Source organism: Astatotilapia calliptera, chromosome 1, assembly GCF_900246225.1.
Source record: "Astatotilapia calliptera chromosome 1, fAstCal1.2, whole genome shotgun sequence".
Lineage (NCBI taxonomy): Eukaryota > Metazoa > Chordata > Actinopteri > Cichliformes > Cichlidae > Astatotilapia > Astatotilapia calliptera.
In genome coordinates, this window is record NC_039302.1 from 13062798 (window position 1) to 13083162 (window position 20365).

Sequence of the window (20365 nt, forward strand, 5' to 3'; positions counted from 1 at the left end):
CACCTGTTTAATAACATAAGAACTCTTTATCTTATTAAACAGCTTCTCATGACATGTAACTATTTGCTCCTAGTTTTTGTAGTGTGGTACCCTTTTTATGGGCACTTTATGGACAGATTTTTAAAATACATTTGGGCTTTTCAAATTTTTATTTGGGTCCTATTTACATGTATTTTCTTTTTTCTAGGTAGTTTTCATCTTTCACAGTAACTCCTGCTACTTAGAGATATTAATGAATTAATCAAGGTTTTTTTAAAGTCTAATATAAAAAGAACTCCAAAAGAAACTTACTTAACTACTCAATAGTCCTCTTTAAGCTCTTACTATAATCTATGCTTTGCATCCCAATAACAAAATACCACAAAAAAAACTGTTCTATATTTTTACAAACCATGTTGACAGAAAAATAAATAAATAAATATAAACTTTAATGTGAGATTCAACAGTAATCCTGAGAGAGGTGCAGTTGTCACTGTGAGTGTTTGCCTGAGACTATGTCTCAATCAGGTATAGCAGAGAAATGCTCCACAGACTGTAAAGTGGAAAGATGTGATGAAGACCAGATAGTGGAGGATATGCCTGGGGTAATTTTACTTTATATGAAACCAGCTCTGTGCTATCCTAAAATTTCAAATGATATTGCCTATATACAGTACATTATTATGCTTTAGTCAGCCTTTCCACTTCTTGAGCACTGATGTCAATTCATGATGGAAAAAACTCCCAAGGTAGATAAAATCATTGAAATTATGCTGCAAATTTCTGCCTTAGGAAGAATGAATTTGTTTACATTTAGGAATTACCAAAAAATACAAGTTGTTTAGATGTATTCCACTCTTTATGAGACAAAAAACATATATGGTTTATCCCTTTTTTTGTCCGATCCGATATCATTTTTATCTTTTCTAATATTAATGTTGAAGTTGTGCAACACATACTGAGCAATCAATGAAATTTTAACTACTTGTTTAAAATCACAAGGCAGTAGGAAAGTCTGGCATAACGGAAATAGCCTTGATTAAACTGCAGTGGCTTAGTATGACACGCTACTTACTCTTCTTACCATTTGACTTTATGTGAAGGTCAGTTTGGCCATTAGCTAGATCAGCCTAACACTGTCTGCCCCACCTCTCCACTCCAATTCTTCTCATCTACTCTCTCCTCTCTTCTCCTCCCCTCTCCACAGTCTGAAGAGAGATGTGATGGGGCTAAATTTATCTTCACAGAAACCAAAGCTAAGATGTTAAAAGAGAACTCCTGCCAGCTTGGTAACTGACTGCTGATCGTGATCAGCTTCACCTTTGCGAGGCGCCTGTCAAAATAACATGCACCCTTTTCTCTTTTACCCTTCTCTCCATCCTTCTTTCTTTTTTATCCTCTTTCTCAACTCAATCCTCCAATCCCCTGTTTTATTAACAACAGAGCTGGTGGCTAGTGATAACTGGTCACTCCTCAAGGCGCTGAAAGGCAAGGACACTCTATTATCCTAGCTAGATGGATGGGTTGAAATATTGCCTGCAAGTGGTAGAGCCTGCCAAATCATCCAGTCTTAAAACCCCTTTGTCTCTGACAAGGAGGAACATTAGTGAGAGAGCCAGGTTCATGGATAAAGATACACTTCTCTGTATTCGACATGGAGAGAATAAAACCGATGAGGAAGTGCACGTGTGTTGAAAGGTCAAGAAATTCAAAATATGCATAATGGCTCTGTTTTCTCCCTGTTTCTGCAAAACGTCAAGTGCAGGTTTTCATAGTTTGTCTTGAGGTAAAGAATAGTCGCTTAGATTCCTTAGTTTTTGTACTTATTTCAATATGAATCATGAACCAATTACCAACCACTTAACAAAAAACAGGACCAATAATGGGGACTCGAGAAGATGCAAAAATGTCTAGGTCAAATTTTGTGTTGCAGGTGGACAGAGGTAGCAGTGGCCCCAGATGCCATAGATATTTATGTATGCCATGCATATACAGTATGTACTGTACTGTACTGTACTGTACACATGGCATATAGACATACCAGTGGACGCCATGCTACATAACTATAGCCTCAGACATAACACAGACACATAAACATAGAAGATGCAGAATAACCACATTCATACTTTTTGCCATTAAAAGCCACACAATTTTCTTGCTTTGTTTCAGACTGCAGTTAGTTGGTAAAAATGTTTTAACTTGATATTTGGGGTGAGCATCACAAAATTATTGTTCGTGAAAGTCAGTAATTGTGAATGTTGTACACTTACAAAAACAGCAGCACAGCAGCAGCACCTTATACAAAGTAGTGCCACAGTCTTGTATTTGTGTGCTTCTTAGGGTTACATACGGTTTCCTGTTATTTTTTCATGTAGTATTTTTGTATGCAATATAATTTTGCCCCTATTTTTATTACAGTAAGTAATTGAATCAAGAACATTGTGCTACACGTCAGTCAGCAGTCAAACAATCATGCACAAGAACAATATATGAAAATATTATTTATAATGAAAATATAGTAAGAAAATTTGACCTGAACATTCACTGGTACTGAAAATCCACTTTAAAAAGACCATCTAACATCTTTCAAAGAAATGTAGAGCTGTGAAGTTTATCACTGCTCCGAGGTCTTCTTTTTGCATGGCACGCTCATCGTCCATGCTTTTTAATTGAATTAAGGAGCACTCAGGGAGGTTTCTCTGTTATTGTTGTCTTGTAGGTGTACAAGGTTATTAAAGAGGGAAGCATGTTAAGTCATTTGTTATCCCTGGCATACTAACAAACATGTTGGCTTTGGGCAAGGTCTACAGGTTGCATGAGCAGTTCAGATTGATACTCCTGCCACAGCCACACCTAGATACCATGTTATCCCAAGAGGATGCTTAGGATGAGACGAATATGGGGGGGTATTGAAGGAAAAGCACTAGAGAAGGAAGTGGGTACTATACAGTATTTTTTTTTCTCAATTCAGATATAAGAAATCTCAAAATGTCAATAGTAAAAGTGATCCAGCTTTGTTGCTACCCACTATTACATATATGCTTAGTAAAATAACGACTAAAGCGACTAACAACATATAGAATATATAGAACAAAGTCATTTACCCCATTGTCCCAATTATTCTAGATTCAGATCTACGCTTACTTCTTCTTCTTTTTTTTTAACTCAAGCATTAGTTCTTGACACATATAACCCCATGGGTTTTTCATCAGCAAAGGCTTGATTTTACTAATTGGTACCAAAGCTGTTAATTGGAGCTGTGGAAACAAGAAATGTAAAATCAGAGGACACTCTCATGGGAAATATGTGTGTTCAACCTCATTTTCCACCTTTACTCATTGTTTTTTTTTTAATTATCTAACTGCAGAGAGGACATCATGTTGTTGTCATAACAAAATACACAGTTAAAAAAATACGCTGTTCAAAACAAACATACTGCATGCAGCACTGCATTTGTTTACAGTAAATATAAAGACAATATATAAAGAGGCCATGACAGCATATTCTTATAATTATGCTACAGGAAGATTTATGACAATGCAGACTGTAATTTCATTCAGTAGAATGCACTATTTTCTCACTCATCGGGCCTATATCAGTGCCCTTCTCTCTTCTTCATACACGGTTCATTCACTTATATATATTTAACCTACTAAGCTATTAAGTGTTGGGGGGGGGGGTTGTCAAGCTTTTGCATTTATTGCTTGCTGATTAAAGTCATGTTAACAGTTCTGGTCTCTCTGTGAATGCAGTTATGCTTTTTTGTTTTGTTTTGTTTTTGGTTTTTTTGCAATAACAAAAAAAACTATGTTACTGTGGATTGGATATTACACTGATACTATCTTGGAGGTTGGTATTAAAAGTGATCTTATCTTGACTGCATTGAACTGCTTTATTCCTAGTTCATAGTAATTAATTGCTGTCATGTGTTCAGTTATACAGTTGCTCTTACTGTGGTGTTTGTGAACTGCACTTTTAAGAGAGCTCTTAACAGTTATGCCTTTTACCTTAGATGTTTTCTTAATGAACTGGTTTCTGAGCCAGTAATTATGCTGTTAAGTGCTTCTGCTTTGAAATTTGATTTATTTCTATCTATGAGGGCCATAGATAGATAGATAGATAGATAGATAGATAGATAGATAGATAGATAGATAGATAGTTTCAACAGCTGTGATTGCTTAATCTCCTCCAGCCACATTACATCCTCTCAAGGGCCAGTCATCCCTTGAAATGCTCAAATGATTTTCTGTTGTCAGTCACATTAGCAGCTTCAAACTCCTTGTCACTCAACAACAGCCACGTGCTGTGCACCTTGGGAAATACAATACATGCAATTTATCATGGGAAATCATCATCAAAAAACTTTGAAATTGTAAGAAGATTCCTTCTCTCTACCACAGCAATTCTTATTAATCTTTTGTTTTTAGTTCACTCAAACCCAATCTGTTAGAACGCTGACAACGAAGAAACATTTTTTATTCATTTACTGCTCTGAATTTGTTCAGAGAAACACAGTTAAACTCACCCAACATCACCATAGCAGCTGGTTATTCACTATTCATTGAATACTGTTTGCTATTGGGCTTTGCCAAAAAGAAGAATTTAATTTTCTGATAATTTCTTTTTTGTCTACATCTAAAGGGAGAAGTTAGATGTTCTGCTACCATTAATCCTTCTGACAGCAACACAAAAGATAACTGACTGATTGTTACAGTATGTTAAGGTTCATCCATTTCTACAGCATTATATAGTTAGATGAGATCACTAAAATTCAGCCTCAGAGGCAGAGCATATCGTGGCAGCTTTTGATGTTTTGCCCAGTACTGTGAACACATGCAGTCCAAATCTAGATACTAACAAAAAAAAATCTTAGTATGTACAACATACCCACAGTGCAGTTGACTTGTTGGAATATATCCAGGGTGTGCTGGAGGAGTTTCAGATGTCTGACCTATAAAACTGTTCCATGACCATTTTTGAGGTTATGAGACACTGGAACATAAATTGTTGCACTTTCAAAATAAGTTAGCAGAAAAAGCACATTCACTTCTTGGTGCTTAGTGCTTAGTAGTTTTGTTTGTCTGATATTTTCATCTTAATGCTTTTTCACTGTGTTGGAGCAGATGCAGTACAGTATGATGGAGTTAAAGCCTTATTTATCCAGAAAAGTAATTAAGCTATCAAAGTTCTCAGATGCTATAAAAAACCATCTGAATTAAAAATAATGTTATCCCAAAATTCTCTATATATATCATGCTATATATGTATATTTATATGTAGCAACAATCATGCTAAGAAGTAAGTTTTAAAACCCAAGCCACACAAGATGTATACATTACTACAGTAACTGGTGAAAGGTATGCTACGAACAACCTTACTGATAATAGAATTTAGCAGAAATTCTGCAGTAACAATTATTAGCTATAACGGGTATCATCTGATTTGTTAAGAGTTCAATTTATTCAGCTGGATAATGAGTCACAAAAATGATGGTGATTCATCGCCAGTTCACAGAATTGCTATTTAAAGAATTTTTAATTTTAACACAAAAAAGCCAAAAAAAAAAGCCCCCCCAAAAAAGAAAAGCTGATGAACCTCAAGAAATCTCTTACCACTGAGCTTGTCAACAAAGGTTTCTCCATCAAATACTAAGTCATATTTTGCTTGTGGATTAAATACTTGCTTCTAAAATTCAGCAGCAGATAAACAAATAATAATAATAGATAATACTTTAATGATTATTTTTTCCTATCAACATCAACAAATATACTAATGCATTCAAGTGTTGTCGTGTCTGTACACTGTTAAAAAAAAACATCCTAAAACAACGGTAATATTCCAGCAGCTGGGGCGCCAAGATACGACCGTGAAATAACAGAAAATAACTCCCCATAAAAATACGGTTATTTCCAGTAATGAAAATAGAGTTTGTTGCGCTAATTTGACATGGGATTCTGCCTTTTCTAAGTGCTTTTAGACATTAAATTAGGTACATTTTTACGTGATCAAACAATGAAATTACCTATAAACAAGGTCACTGAATGTGGAAATATGAATCATAATACGTAAATGTACAGAAATATACAGTTAACAGTTGGTTTAAATAACAATTGATTGCATGCCCTGGGACAGACTGACAGAGGCGAGGCTGCCATATCGCACCCTTTGGCTATCACTAGTAGGCGGTAGGTGAAGAGTCTTGACCACGGACACAACGACGGAGAGTGTCCGAGCCGGGGCGCGAACCGGCAATCTTCTAATCACAAGGCGAACTGCCAACTCTTGAGCCACGATGGCCCTAACTAGCAATGATAATAATACTTATGTGATGTAACACAAGCTTATAGGGATCATGTTATATACTTTTCCATAGCATTACATTTGAATTCAACAGTTCAATCTTTCAAATAACGGACAGATATTTGTGAAATCATGATACATTTGTGAATGTATTTTAACAATCTAAATATGCATATGTACAGACAGATACATTTAATAATCATAACAATTATGTTGTATTACATTACAGTGATTTAATGTTAATTTACATTCAAAATGTGAAGTCAAAGTCTATTTACGTAACTTTAATGATATTCTAGAAGAACAGAACATTACTGTAAAATTCACAGTAAAATACCTTCATATTAGGGTTTTTTCCTACGGTCACAGCCATACCCACGACCTTGTTGTTGTTAGTTCACATTCATTGGCCGATGCTTAGCGTCAAGTTATTTATATTAATTGCAATTCCTACCTCTACTTTTCTTTTTCAAAATATATAATTAGCACAGCGTGTCCGTGCAACGTTTTACATTGTGGCATGCAGAGAAATCTTAACAAAGAAGCTCACAGAGAGAGATTGAGCTTATTATTCAACCCCAAGCTGGCAGGGGGAGCTCTTTATTAAAACACTTGCCGGTGCTACAATGTGCCTCAAGGTTCAACAACAGCACAACAGAAGTCACTCATGGTACAGCACTCTCTCTACAAAACAACAACTGTCAGTGACGCTGCACCACGGCGTAAACACAACATTCAAGATAACAGTTAAAAGTAACGTAACCATAAACAATAAAGCAAGAACATCTAAACAGCAGCACATGTCCCAACGCATGATGGGAGACATTTCTGGATGTATTTTTACAATCTAAATATGCATATGTAGAACAAAATATATTTAACAAACAAGTAAATTGTGTTTTATTACATTTACAGTGATGTTATGTTATTTTACATTTGACGTGTCAGATCACAGTCTACTTATGTGAATGTAATGATATTCTAGAAAAACAGTACACAACTGTAAAATACACAGTAAAATAATTTGACATTACTATTTTTTGGAACAGTGTACATGAAAACTGATAAAACAGTTCAACACATATGTGTCCCTTTGAAATCTTCTATAGAAACAATCACTTTTACTTTCAATTTTTATGAGTACACACGATTTCAAATCAAGTGCAAAACTATTTTCAGCATAAAGTCAGTGGGAGATTGGCTTTAATTTCGGCAAGCTAGGTGGGAAACTACCTGCCTTTAAAAATCAAACACAACAGAATGTTTTGATCTTTGTCTTGAACTACAGGGTTACAAAACACAATTTTTAGAATAAAAAAATTGAAAAATGAAAAAAAAAATTTTTCAACATATTTGAAGACTGCTGTCAAATTTTAGCGGTGTTGCCTCACAGCAAGAAGGTCCTGGGTTCAATTCTGACTGGGGCTTTTCTCTATGGAGTTTGCATTTTCTCCCTGTGTCTGGGTGGGTTACCCATGCAGTCAGGGTGGTTAAGTTAACTGGTGGCTCCAAAAGGTACATACCAGTAGTTGTGAATGTGAGCGTGAAGCCCTGTGACAGACTGGCGATATGTTAAGCATGTACTGTGCCTCTCACCCTATCCTAATAAGGATTGGCAGAAGAAAACAAATGGATGGATATATTTCCAAGCATTTAAAAAAAAAAAAAAAAAGTGGTTCATTGACCCACGTTCAGGCTTTTATTTTTTGCACACTGAACTCTGTGGAAATGTTTAAACAAGCTTATCTCTAGAACTATTAAAGATAATGCATGAAATTTTTTACTGATCTTTTTACCATTAAAATTAATCAGCATTTGTACTTTTGGAATGGAGATTAAACCATGTTTGACTAGTTAAAATATGAAAAAAGGGGCAGCACTCCTGCAAAGTTTCATATTTGACCACACACAAATTAAAAGCTTCAAATTGCACAAGGCAGATAGTCACAATTTTGGAATAGTATGTAGTTGAATCTCACAATACTACAAAATCAAGCATGCTTTAAATTCTCACATAAAAGAAGAAAATGGCATTTTCATTCAATTTTCATGCAGCATACAGCAAGCTGTACCAAAAAGTACAAAAATCTTAAATTGTCTAATCAAAATGAAGTGCAATTATTCAGTTTCCCGAAGTTTCACTAATTACAACTCAGAAAAGTTAAATAAGTGCATATTTTTCATTTTCGAGACCCGTGTCGCTCCATTTTAGAGAGCTGCTGAATTACTTTTTCCTGAGCAGAGCATCTTGTTGTCAGGTTAGAAGGGACAGCAAAAAATGTGGAGTACTTGTGGAATTAAGAAAAAAGTAGGTTTTTTACTAACACTGTAGAAATCATACTTACCACATTATTGCTCTAACTGCATATTACAAAGATGATACTTCTCCAACTTTAGAATAAATACAGATTAAACACTCAACACAAAACTGATGCAACAGCAAAAACTTGACTAAAATATTCGTTCAATCAATTCATTTAGATCATGATTAAAATTACAATCATTTCCCTGAACAAAATACAACTAAAACTGATTCTTCACGCTTGCATTGACAAGGTCATGGCATGCACAGATATAAACTCGCTTGTTTTGCAGTTGATTTGCAACTCAGAAGTTATAAAAAAGGCACAGTTTCTAACTTAGGCAAGGGTATGTTTGTTGCTATAAAAAGATGTTTATGCTTCTCTCCTTTTAAAGAAAAGCATTCAGTCACGTCAGGGACACATCTACAAATTCACAATAAACCTCTCACAAACACACCCACAAATGTCAGTGATGCTCATTGAGCCGAGGCTAATTAGACCTGCCAAACAAAATCAGCTGACAATCTGAACAGATTTCATTGATGAATATTAGATGTATTCATCTAATAGTACAAAGGATTAAGTTAAGGTGAGGTGGGGGGGGGGGGGGGGGTAATAAATTAATGGTTGCATATATATATTTATAAATATTGAAATAAAATAAATTAAATCTCTTGTGGTCAGCCTCTATAGACCTAGTGGTCTTTGAAGGCATCATTAGCTGGTTTTATCAGAACATTGACCCTAAAACTAGTACCTGAGGGGCCTGACTGTAGTGGTGCAGACATGAGCATATGAGTCTTGGATGGATGAAATAAGACTTTGAAGTGGATTTTCTATTTGAAGGATTATACATCAGGGATTTTGATTCATACCCATTCTGTGTCCATGAGGCTGTGTGCTTGTGTGGGTGGAAAGAGTTAGCATTCACAATATGATTAATCTATTTATTTCTTCCTCAACTAAAACAATACAATTTAGATAATACGCAGAGAACTTGGCAGATGGTTCATTTGAATGGGTTAATGAAAAAAAAGAAAACAAATGAACAACTACAAAAACAAAAATCATCAATGGAAATATTGTTCTAGTGAGAGAATTTCAGAGATTGAATCCTTTCAGGTTTCTTGTCCATAATAGTCGCAATCTTTTAAGCAGATAAGACTTCATGTCTTGTGATAGCAAAGTTGACTGAAATGCTGAGAAAGGTACATTTGTGATATGGTTTTAAAAGCACTAAAACCACTGTTTCACTTCCGTTGATTTTCTTTTGTTTTGATTATGCCTTAAATTGGAAGCATAAATAGCTTACAATAAAGATGATTATTTTAGTTTAGATGAAAATCTCATAACATAGTCATTTCTATTTCATATGGATTTTCCTAATCCTAGTGTAAGTTGCCATGACCTAGTTTAATATTGAAATTTACTGAATACCTTTTACTTGTTAATCCTTGAATATAATATAAGCACCCTTTCAGCCTCAGTGACCTATTTTAAGCAAAATTTGTTTTGTTTTGAAAAAAAAAAAAACCTCTCTAAGCCATGCCATCAAGAATATGAAGCATGTTAGAGAATCCACCACAATTTTAAAGTTTCATTACAAAACATAAATTGCAACGTGAAGAAGCACTTACACCCCCAATGTCAGGAAGAATTACAGTGTATATGGATCAGATATATTGAAAGCCTACGTGAAGAGTATCCCCCGTGCTTGAGGGAGATAGGTTTTCTATGCTGTAGCGGCAACACCTTAATTTCTCTGAATAATTTCCATAACAATGGGGTCTTTGTATAGTAGCACATTGTTTTCCTTTGCTCAAATAGTGGAGGGGTTATTGTTTCCAATATGTTAATGCTGTTATTTCCTAAAGGAATACTGTCTTTGAAGTAATCTCTTTGAGTGTGTTTGGTTCAAGTACCATTCTCCCGGGAGGAGGTTGAACTTTTAAAATGTAATTTTCCTCTTACCACCCTTGAACAGTCTTAGTATGGCAGTTCTAACCTTGAGCCGTCAAAACAGATAAAGCCTTGCAGATTGTATTCTGATTAGATTATCTACTTAATCTAAACACATGCATGTGGAACTCCGAGCAGCAGGAAATGCTTCTAGCAAGTTAAAGTAAATGCAATAATAACTGGATGCTAGTAGCTGTTGCCTTATTTTTGATGATACAAGCAAATATTAATTGACCACAGTTCTGCCCGCTAGCAATATATTTTTAGGCACTTTTTGGTCCAGTAAGTATTTGGTTGGGGATTTGAAGTAAGTCTTCAAATCCCTGGCCAGTCAAAACCCCCATGTTCAGTAGTGTCCAAGTAACTCCAGCATTATCAGTCTACAAGTAAGCATCAAATGTTATGTTAATTCACATAATGAGTGAGTGTCTCTGTGTCTTTGTAACAGCAAAACTTGATTAGATTTTACCTGGTTATGGGATTCTTCTGAAGGTTTGTATTTGGGATTTGTCAGAATGAAATGGCCGGTGTAGTTTAAATTACTGTGTTTAACACAACTTTTTTATAAAAAAAATTGAACAATTAAAAAAATAGGTTCAACTGGACGCAACATTTTCAGTGGGAGAAACGTTTCGTCACTCATCCAAGTGACTTCTTCAGTCTCCACTGACTGCAGGTTTCCCTAATCTTATAAACACTGAAAACGCTACATCTAGATGAACAGAATCGACTTTTGGAGATTTACTTACCTGGATGATTGAGAATGCATCAAGACATGATCAAGATTTCTTTTCCTTAAAGTAAAGTCATTGATTTCTCAAATAAAATAAGAACCAGCTTTGGGTTTCAGAGATTACTTCTTCACTTTTGTTGTCTTGTTGAAAAAGTCTTCTGTGAGCTCCAGGAGACAATTCATGCTTTTTATCTTTGATTAAGGTTTTTTGCTGTATAATTTCGGTACTTGCTGCTGATCTGCACCACTCAGCCATAAAAAGTTCACTAAAATCAGTGGTTTAATCTTAGACATAGCAGCTATTAGGACTAAAATTGTTGCCTGTAATGGTCATTTCTACCTGTGCTGCTTGATTTTAAGTAATGAAAATCATTTGATTTGATTTGTTTAGATATCTTAAAAGTACCCAGTGAAACTGAAGCATGTTCCTCCTTGTTATTTTAGTTTTTCAGTTTTTAAAAACAAATACAAATGTTTGAAGCATGAATGTAGTGTAAGGAAATGTTTGTATGCATTAAAAGAGCACTAAATAAGCACTGAATCACTGTGCAGTAAAGGTATCAGATTGTCTTTCTCTTTTAGTTGCTGTAATACGATGATCTTTGATTCCAGTCCATGAGCCTGAGAAGAAAACTCAAATTGCACACTCTAGTCACCATAAGAGACATATCTGAGGTAAATACTTTTTTTTTTGCTACATTTAACATTAATAACAACACATTATAGTGTGTGAGTTAACTTTAGGTTATAATTTTAGAATTTATTCTGCTATTTATAGGCACACATTTTAAAATGATTACCCAAGACAGTGTGTAGCTTGTGCAACTGGAACTTGTTCTTTTATTGCATTTATGTAAAGTTAAAGAGTATAGTCACAGTCAGTTTTACCCTCTTGATTGAATATGTATTAAAGCAACTAAAAATAGTACTCAGTATGGCCCCTGGGTGCTTATAATGTACTGACAACATTGCTGCATACTCTTTATTGTGATGATCGAAGAGGATCTCTTCCCAGATCTGGACCAGGACTCCAGGAGTAACCTGGTGGGTTCGGATGGACCAAAACATAATGTCCCAGTGCTGTTATATTGGACGTAAGTCAGGCAATTGTTGTGGGCAGTTGATGGTATGAATTCCTTCATCCTCCAGGAACTGTTTATATTCTAAAGTTGTTCCCATCCATAACCAGACCAGCTTTACAATTTGGAGGGAATGAATCCTCTCTGGTGGTCGCATTTATTCAATCTTTTACCAGATTCACAGCTATAAACTTGAACATTTAGCCTACTTACAGAATAATCTGATCTTTACATGTTAGTGCAAAGGGATTATTAGTGACCTGTAGTAGAGCAATTAAATATGAAATGCTGCATAAATACATTTTGTTTCTGAAAAAAAGGATGATGCAAATGTTGCTGTGTTTAAGTAAGCTTAGGAGAATTTTTTTCCCCTTTTCTTAAATAATACAGTTGCAAAATCACCATTATTGTTGAAACTGTAAACAAAACAAAGCAGTTTTGATGTTGAATATTCACTTTGATGGGCTTAGATAAAAAAAAAAAACACATTTCCTGTTAAAAGAGAATACTGAAATGAATTAACTCAGTACCACTTAATTTAGGGCAGCATGGTGCGATGGTTAGCAAGAAGGTTCTGGGTTCAAATCCCTTATCTGACTAAAGCCTCTGTGGAGTTTGCTCTTGTTCTGCCCATGCATGGGTTCTCTCTGGGTACTCAGCTTCCTCCCACAGTCCAAAGACGTGCAGTCAAGGGTTAGATTAACTGGTGAACCAAAATTGCCTATAGGTGTGACTGTGAGTGGTCGTCTGCCACTCTGTGTTGGCAGCTGGGATAGGCTCCAGCACCCCTTTGTAAGCAGAAGACCTCTTAACAGTTTGAGAACAAGAGGGAACGCATATGAGACAAGAAAATAATTACAGCTATATGAGAGCTTATAATATATGACGTGTATGTATATTGTAACAGATTAAAACGGATGGAGAGTTTTATTAGAATATCACGAGTGGTTACATACTATAAAGACTCGATGGCTATTTGAACTAAACAATGTGGTTACAACAGGGGAAATAATTATTAGATCTCCTGGTGAATTTGTAAATTTGCTCAATTAAGAAATTAACAGTCTTTAATTTTTATTGTAGTTTACTTTTAATGAGATCAGGAGGATCTTTAACTGATTGATTGATTGGAATCAGAATTGAGGGCTGGGTTGTTGGGATCAAATGCTTATTTGATCAATTTATGCAAATCATGCAATCATGCACTTTTTAGTCAAATATGACAATGTTCTAGCTATAACTTTACCTTGATAAATATAATAGATCACTCAACTGTCGATATGCTTCAGTTTATGCATATAAAAAAAAAGGAAAAGAAAAAAGAAAATCACATAATCTCTACTCTGGACACCTGATTGTTTTATAAATGATTTTCTTGATCACCTGATCTGAAACATATCTGGATATGGCCTCAAGCTACAAGAATTTACAGGCTTTTTTGCCTCCAAGTTACCCAGTGTATGGCATTGGACCCTCAGGCAGGGTTCTTGCTACTCCAAAGATAGGGTTGAAGACCTTAAGGTAATCAAGCCTCGGGGCTATATTCCAACTCTTGTATAGAGTTGGAATCAGAATATTCATCTGGCAAAACTACCATTCTGGTGACTAATTGGGTTTTTTAACCACTTAATTAATCTATTATAAGTGGTAAAAGAGAACCACCTGAAACAGAGCTACAAGAAACATTCTGTTAAACCATTTAACTGTTGTATTACTAAAAAACACCAACCACATATTTCAGGGCAATAGTAGTGCGTCTTTGTTCATTTTTGTCTCACTAAACAGTTGAAATTTGGCTGTGTGCATGGTTTTCTATCAATGAAGCAAGATGAAAAATTAAGATCCTCTCAAGGTCAGTGAAAAAATAAAAAATCAAGATTTAAAGCAGTTAATATGTGTATCTTCATTACTGCATGTGCACTGTTTAAACAGCGGTTTATTTCTTTTAATAGTTTATTATTAATTGTAATATCCATTTCAGTCACTTTCCTGGAAAACTTACTTTATCCACCCTAATACTCAGCTGTCAGTCTAGCGTGCCAGTTTTTTGGCATATTGTAGCTATACTGAATATTCCTGCTTTGAAAAAAGGTACTAATACTTACAGAATTACTTAAATATCTTAAGAATACCTTCTTTAAAAATGAAGATTTCTGTCAGTTGGGCCTTTATTTCAGTGTTACCCAGAAATCGAAACCATCCCAGCTCATATTGACTCATTCATCTTTGAACCTTGAGGAAAGTAGATTCAGGTATTGGAGAAGAAAGTAAAAGATAAAAACACATTAGAGTTCATAACTTAGGCTTTTGAGAGCTGAAAGATTGCATTTCATGCTTTGTAACTTTCATTACATACCACCCAGGGGGTGAGAAATCAATTTGTGAATCTAAACCATTTTTGGGGCCACTCAAATGTAAATATGTGAATTAAAATGATCTAAATTACTCTATGATTCATATGGACACTAAATCAATATGCTATTACTAGCATTAATTAAGTCATTAACGAATAAATATATGTTTGAACTTTTAATGTTTATAAAGAAGTTCCTTACAAGTTCCTTATAAGTTCCTTATAAAGAAGTTCCTTAAATTTAATCAGAATCAGAATCGTGTTTATTGGCCAAGTATATGTGCAGACACATACAAGGAATTTGGTTCCGGTAGATGGTGGCTCTCAAGCACAGCAATGTAAATCACACACACGTGTCTATATATACGTTACACATACATACACATACATACACAACGCTGTGTAAACCAACTATAAATAACTAATCTAAACTTGTATACATAAAATACAGAAATGAAATGAGGTGGAATGAATACTACAGAATGTACATAAGGTGCAGCTGCAGTCTGGCAGTGGGAGCAGTGTGACAGGTCAACTGTTTAGAAGGGAGATGTCGAGGGGAAAGAAACTGTTCCTATGTCGGGTGGTCCTGGTCTGCAGGCTTCTGTACCGTCTGCCAGAGGGCAGCAGATCAAAAAGTCTGTGACCAGGGTGTGAGGGGTCTGCGATGATTTTCCCTGCCCATTTCCCGGTTCTTGAGAGGTACAGATCCTGGATGGAGGGCAGGGGGGCGCCGATGATCCTTTCTGCTGCCCGTACAGTCCGCTGCAGTCTGCTCCTGTCCTGTTTAGTGGCTGCACCATACCAGACTGTGATGGAGGAGCACAGGACAGACTCAATGACCGCAGTGTAGAATTGGATCAGCAGCTCCTGTGGGAGACTGTACTTCCCCAGTTGTCTCAGGAAGTACATCCTCTGCTGGGTCTTTTTGAGGATGGAGTTGATGTTGGTCTCCCACTTCAGGTCCTGGGAGATGGTTGTACCCAGGAACTTGAAGGTCTTCACAGTTGTCACAGGGCTGTCTGATATGGTGAGGGGGAGCAGAGTTGAGGGATGTCTCCTGAAGTCCACTGTCATCTCTACAGTTTTAAGAGTGTTCAGCTCCAGATTGTGCTGACTGCACCAGAGTACCAGCCGCTCAACTTCCTGCCGGTATGCAGACTCATCACCATCCTGAATCAGGCCAATGACAGTGGTGTCATCTGCAAACTTTAGGAGTTTAACAGCCGAGTTCTTGGAGGTGCAGTCGTTAGTGTAGAGGGAGAACAGTAGTGGTGAGAGGACACATCCTTGAGGGGCACCAATACTGAGGGACCGAGTTTCAGAGGTGATCTCCCCCAGCCTCACTTGTTGCTTTCTATCTGTCAGGAAGCTGGTGATCCATTGACAGGTAGCTGGTGACACGCTGAGCTGGGAGAGTTTGGAGGAGAGAAGTTCAGGCACAATGGTGTTAAAAGCCGAACTAAAGTCCACAAACAGGACTCTGGCATAAGTTCCCGGGTGGTCGAGGTGTTGCAGGATGTAATGCAGCCCCATGTTTACTGCATCATCCACCGACCTGTTTGTCCGGTAGACAAACTGCAGAGGGTCCAGCTGGTGGCCTGTAATGTCTTTCAGATGGGCTAACACCAGTCGTTCGAAGGATTTCATGACCACAGACGTCAAGGCGACAGGTCTGTAGTCATTCAGTCCTGTGATGGTGGGTTTCTTGGGAACAGGGATGATGGTGGAGCGTTTGAAGCAAGAGGGAATGTCACACAGCTCCAGGGATCTGTTGAAGATGTGAGTAAAGATGGGAGCCAGCTGTTCAGCACAGGTTTTGAGGCAGGAGGGTGTCTAGTTCTAATTGTCTAGTTTCTAGCATCCATTGTTTTAACTCTCTAGCTATGCAAGAAATACTTTAACTACATATGAAAGAGGACATGGGAATTATCATCTGGGTCTATATTTAAAAAGTACTGAAAACTAGACTATACCACGTCTGGAGAACTTGCGGTGGGAGTGTTGCTACCAGCAGACTCGGCCTGTAGCTTGTGCAGCTAAAATGTTGGTGGTAAAGACTAACAAAATTGAAGAGAGATGGCCTATAGCATAGCTACTTTAATCAGCCACATGTGTACTGTACCTGAGATGGTCTGCATTTGTGTAGCACTTTACTTAGTCCCTAAGGACCCCAAAGCGCTTTACACTACAGGCAGACATTCACACATTCACACACTGGTGATGGCAAGCTACACTGTAGCCACAGCTGCCCTGGGGCGCACTGACAGAGGCGAGGCTGCCGGACACTGGTGCCACCGGGCCCACTAACCACCACCAGTAGGCAAACATGGAGTTAGTATCTTGCCCAAGGATATTTGGCAACTGCAGCAACTCTATACGTTACCTACTTTCTCCATCCATCCATCTATCCATTCGCTTCCGGTTATCCGTGTAAGGGTAACAGAGGAGGTTGGGGGCAGCTAGCTAACACAGAGAGACGGACAACCATTCGCACTCACATTCACAGCTATGGGCAATTTAGATTCACCAATAAAGTATCCCCATTGACTGCATGTCTTTGGACTGTGGGAGTTCCTGGAGAGAATCTGCACAGACACAGTTAGAATCTGCAAACTCCACATATAAAGGCCGAATAGTGGACCTTCTTGATAATTCTTTTTTCCAATAAATAGGATAATACTCTTTCTTATCTCTTTCTTTCTTTTTTCCCTACTGCAAGTTTGTTATTTAGCTTGGTAAATAGTTGAGTTACTGCAGAGTATGACTGGGATTGGTTGGTAAGCACTGGATTGGAATTGTTTTGTAAAAAAAAAAAAAAAGAAGGAAAAGAAACATAAACTGGCTGGGAAAAATAGTAACTAAAACCAACAAATCTATATCAGTGCAGGAAAAAGAAAGTGAACTTAATAAGCATTAAAAAAAATCATCAAAGGAGAAGCAACAACACACTGTTGTATTTTAGCCTGAAAGCACTCAAAGGTCAATGTAGCTATTTATATTTTCTTATTACGAAACACAGAGGTTACCAGAAATACAATCTCCTATTATAAAAAAGTGCTTATTCAACCTACACTTGAACCTCTTGGACATTCTTTTTTATAAAATGCAATTTTGTACTAAAGCGCCAAACAAGAGACTTGATCCCATTTTTCAACTGCGACAGCTTGTGAATATGACGTATTTAAATATTCCAACATATCAACCAGTGATTAGATAAATTGTTATTTGAAGCAGATATTACATACCTCACCACAAGCTTATAAACAGTAGCAAACACATGGGGACATTTGGTATGCATGGACTGTGGCATCCTTCTGACTCTCTTAGCATTTAAATATATTGTTTGCTTTGGGTTTAATAGTTAAATTTTTACGAAAATATTATTATCCCTTGTTTCTGAAATCGAACCTCAGCATTTGGCCATAGCGTAGCTGATGTTTGTATTTCTAATCTATGATAAATATTTATCAGGTTTTCAGTGTAAGTCTATATTGTGTTTTTTTCATTATGTCACAAATTCATATCACTTCATATTTTTTGCCAGAAGAATCTTACAAAAAAAGTCTATCTACTGTCAGAGGCTATAAGAAGATTTCTGTGATGTAAATTCTGAATCCTGACTGGAACACATCAAATAAATAATTTGATAAGTTATCTGTTTCACAACTATACTTTCAGAAAAACTTTTAAATAAAAGAAGTGATAGCTTTTTAAGTATTATTTTAATTACTCACACCATAAGATGACTGTAATATCTGATCATATTTAAGATAGAAGCATTAATGAATGGTAGGACTTCCTTGAGAAGCTGTAGGAATGGTGTCTAATAGAGATGTTGATGGTTCAGAGGAAATAATTATTGAAGTTAACTCAGAGTCTAAATAAATACCAGTCATATTGAAAATTGCTGTACACAATGATACATCTGTGGGATGGTTATATATTTCTTCTCTAATGGTTCAACATTTATTTGTGAAGTTATTACTAGTTAAATTTGAAATAATGGTTGGCCCAAGAGATGTCTGATTCTTTGTCAGCCTGGCTGTAGTTCTTAAAAAAAGGGTGAAGTTGTTCTTATTTTTTTTCAATCAGTAATGGATAGTACGATGTTCTTATTTTATAGAGGGCTTTTTAGAAGCTTTTTAGAATATCAAACTCTTTTTCCAAACTAAATGAAGATTTTCTAAATTAGTGAGATGCCATTTCTCCAGGTTAACAGTTTCATCTGCACTTGTGAGTTATGCCAGGCAGTCAAGCACTTCTGATCTGAGGCCCCTTTTTTCAGAGGAGACAGAGTATTCAGGGTTGAACAAGGTGAGTAAAACTATTAATATGAAGGTCCTGGACTTGATTACACTATCTGGCCGAAGCCTTTCTGTGTAGCGTTTGCATAGTCTCTGTGTCTGTATGGGTTTTCTCCAGGTACCTGGTTGTTTATTGGTGACCTTTAATTGCTTATAGGTATGAATGTGAGTGCGGACGGTTGTCTGTCTCCCTGCATTGGCCTTCAGACAGATTGGCAACCTGTCTAGGGTGTATCCTGCCTCTCTCCCTATGCAGTCCCTGGCAGTCGCTCAATTAACCAAATTTGTTCTTCATGCGAAGCTTTTTGTCACGTGGTCACATTAGGGAACATGCCTAATCCTTTATAGTGCCACAGTTGTGTCAATTTGCACGTACAGCAGATAACAAGCCATCCAATCCATACATGCAAAGCAATAAAACCACTATTCTTGAAATCCTGATGGTTCTGTGGGTACCTTCTATGAACTCTGAGGTTTAGTTCTTTCCATAGTTTTTGAGTTGGATTCAGCTCACGTGATCGGCTGGGTCATTTTAGCATTTTTATTTTCTTTCCTTGACTTTCTGTTTGTGTCACGGTCCTGGGTCTCCTGACCCAGCGTTTTTAGTTCTTTGTGATTTTCGTATTATTGTACTTGTGTGATTTATTCCATGGCTTCTAGTTTTGATCCCTTGCCCTTCATGTCTCCCTGTGTGCCCCTCTGTGTATCTGTGAGCCCTCGTCTCTCCTTATGTTTTATTCCATGCTTCCCCTGCCCATCATGTCTAAGTTCTCCCCGTGCTCTCTCTTCCCCCTGTGTGCCCTCTATGTATTCATGAGCCCTCGTCCCCTTTCGTGTTTATTCCGTGTTTCCCCTGCCTGTTACGTTGGTGTTCTACTCGTGCTCTCTCTCCTCCTGTCTGAACCTCTGTGCTCCTTGTTTCACCTCTCCCGTCAGTGTTCAGTTCACCCCGCCCTGTCTCGTTATGGTTATCAGTGTCACCTGTGTTCCCCGTGTGTTCCCACTCCCCTCGTTAACCCTCTGTGTATTTCTGTCTGCGTCTCCCTCTGTTCAGCGTGACGTCGTCCCTCATGTTGTGTGGATCTCCCTGTGTCTCTCTGCGTATGTTAGTTTACTTTTCCCAGTTTAGTTTTGTATTTCCTATGTTCTGCCATTCCAGCATTAAAGCTGTGATTTTGAGTTCATCCCCGTGTCTGTGAGTTTTGCGTTTGGGTCCTCCTCCTGCCTGCCACACAGCCGCGCCCTGACAGTACGACGTCACCAGATATGGACCCAGCAGACTTACCCGGGGAGAGCGATCTGATACGTGTCCAACGCCTAGTCGAGTGGATAACTCACACTTCCAATACAAG

The 20365-nt window shown here is 37.1% G+C and overlaps 1 protein-coding gene across 3 annotated transcripts in view; it reads left to right on the top strand.

Annotated features, from left to right (window-relative positions):
* Positions 1 to 20365, top strand: part of pcdh9 (protocadherin 9) — a 196121-nt gene that overhangs the window by 61103 nt on the left and 114653 nt on the right. The window contains exons 4-5 of one of the 3 annotated variants that reach the window (XR_003272241.1): positions 11857 to 11949; positions 12275 to 12544. The exons of the other annotated variants lie outside the window; for them this stretch is intronic. The gene's annotated coding sequence lies outside the window, so the exon portion shown is untranslated. Of the gene's footprint in view, positions 1 to 11856; positions 11950 to 12274; positions 12545 to 20365 lie in introns of those variants that run through there. 3 annotated transcript variants of the gene reach the window in all.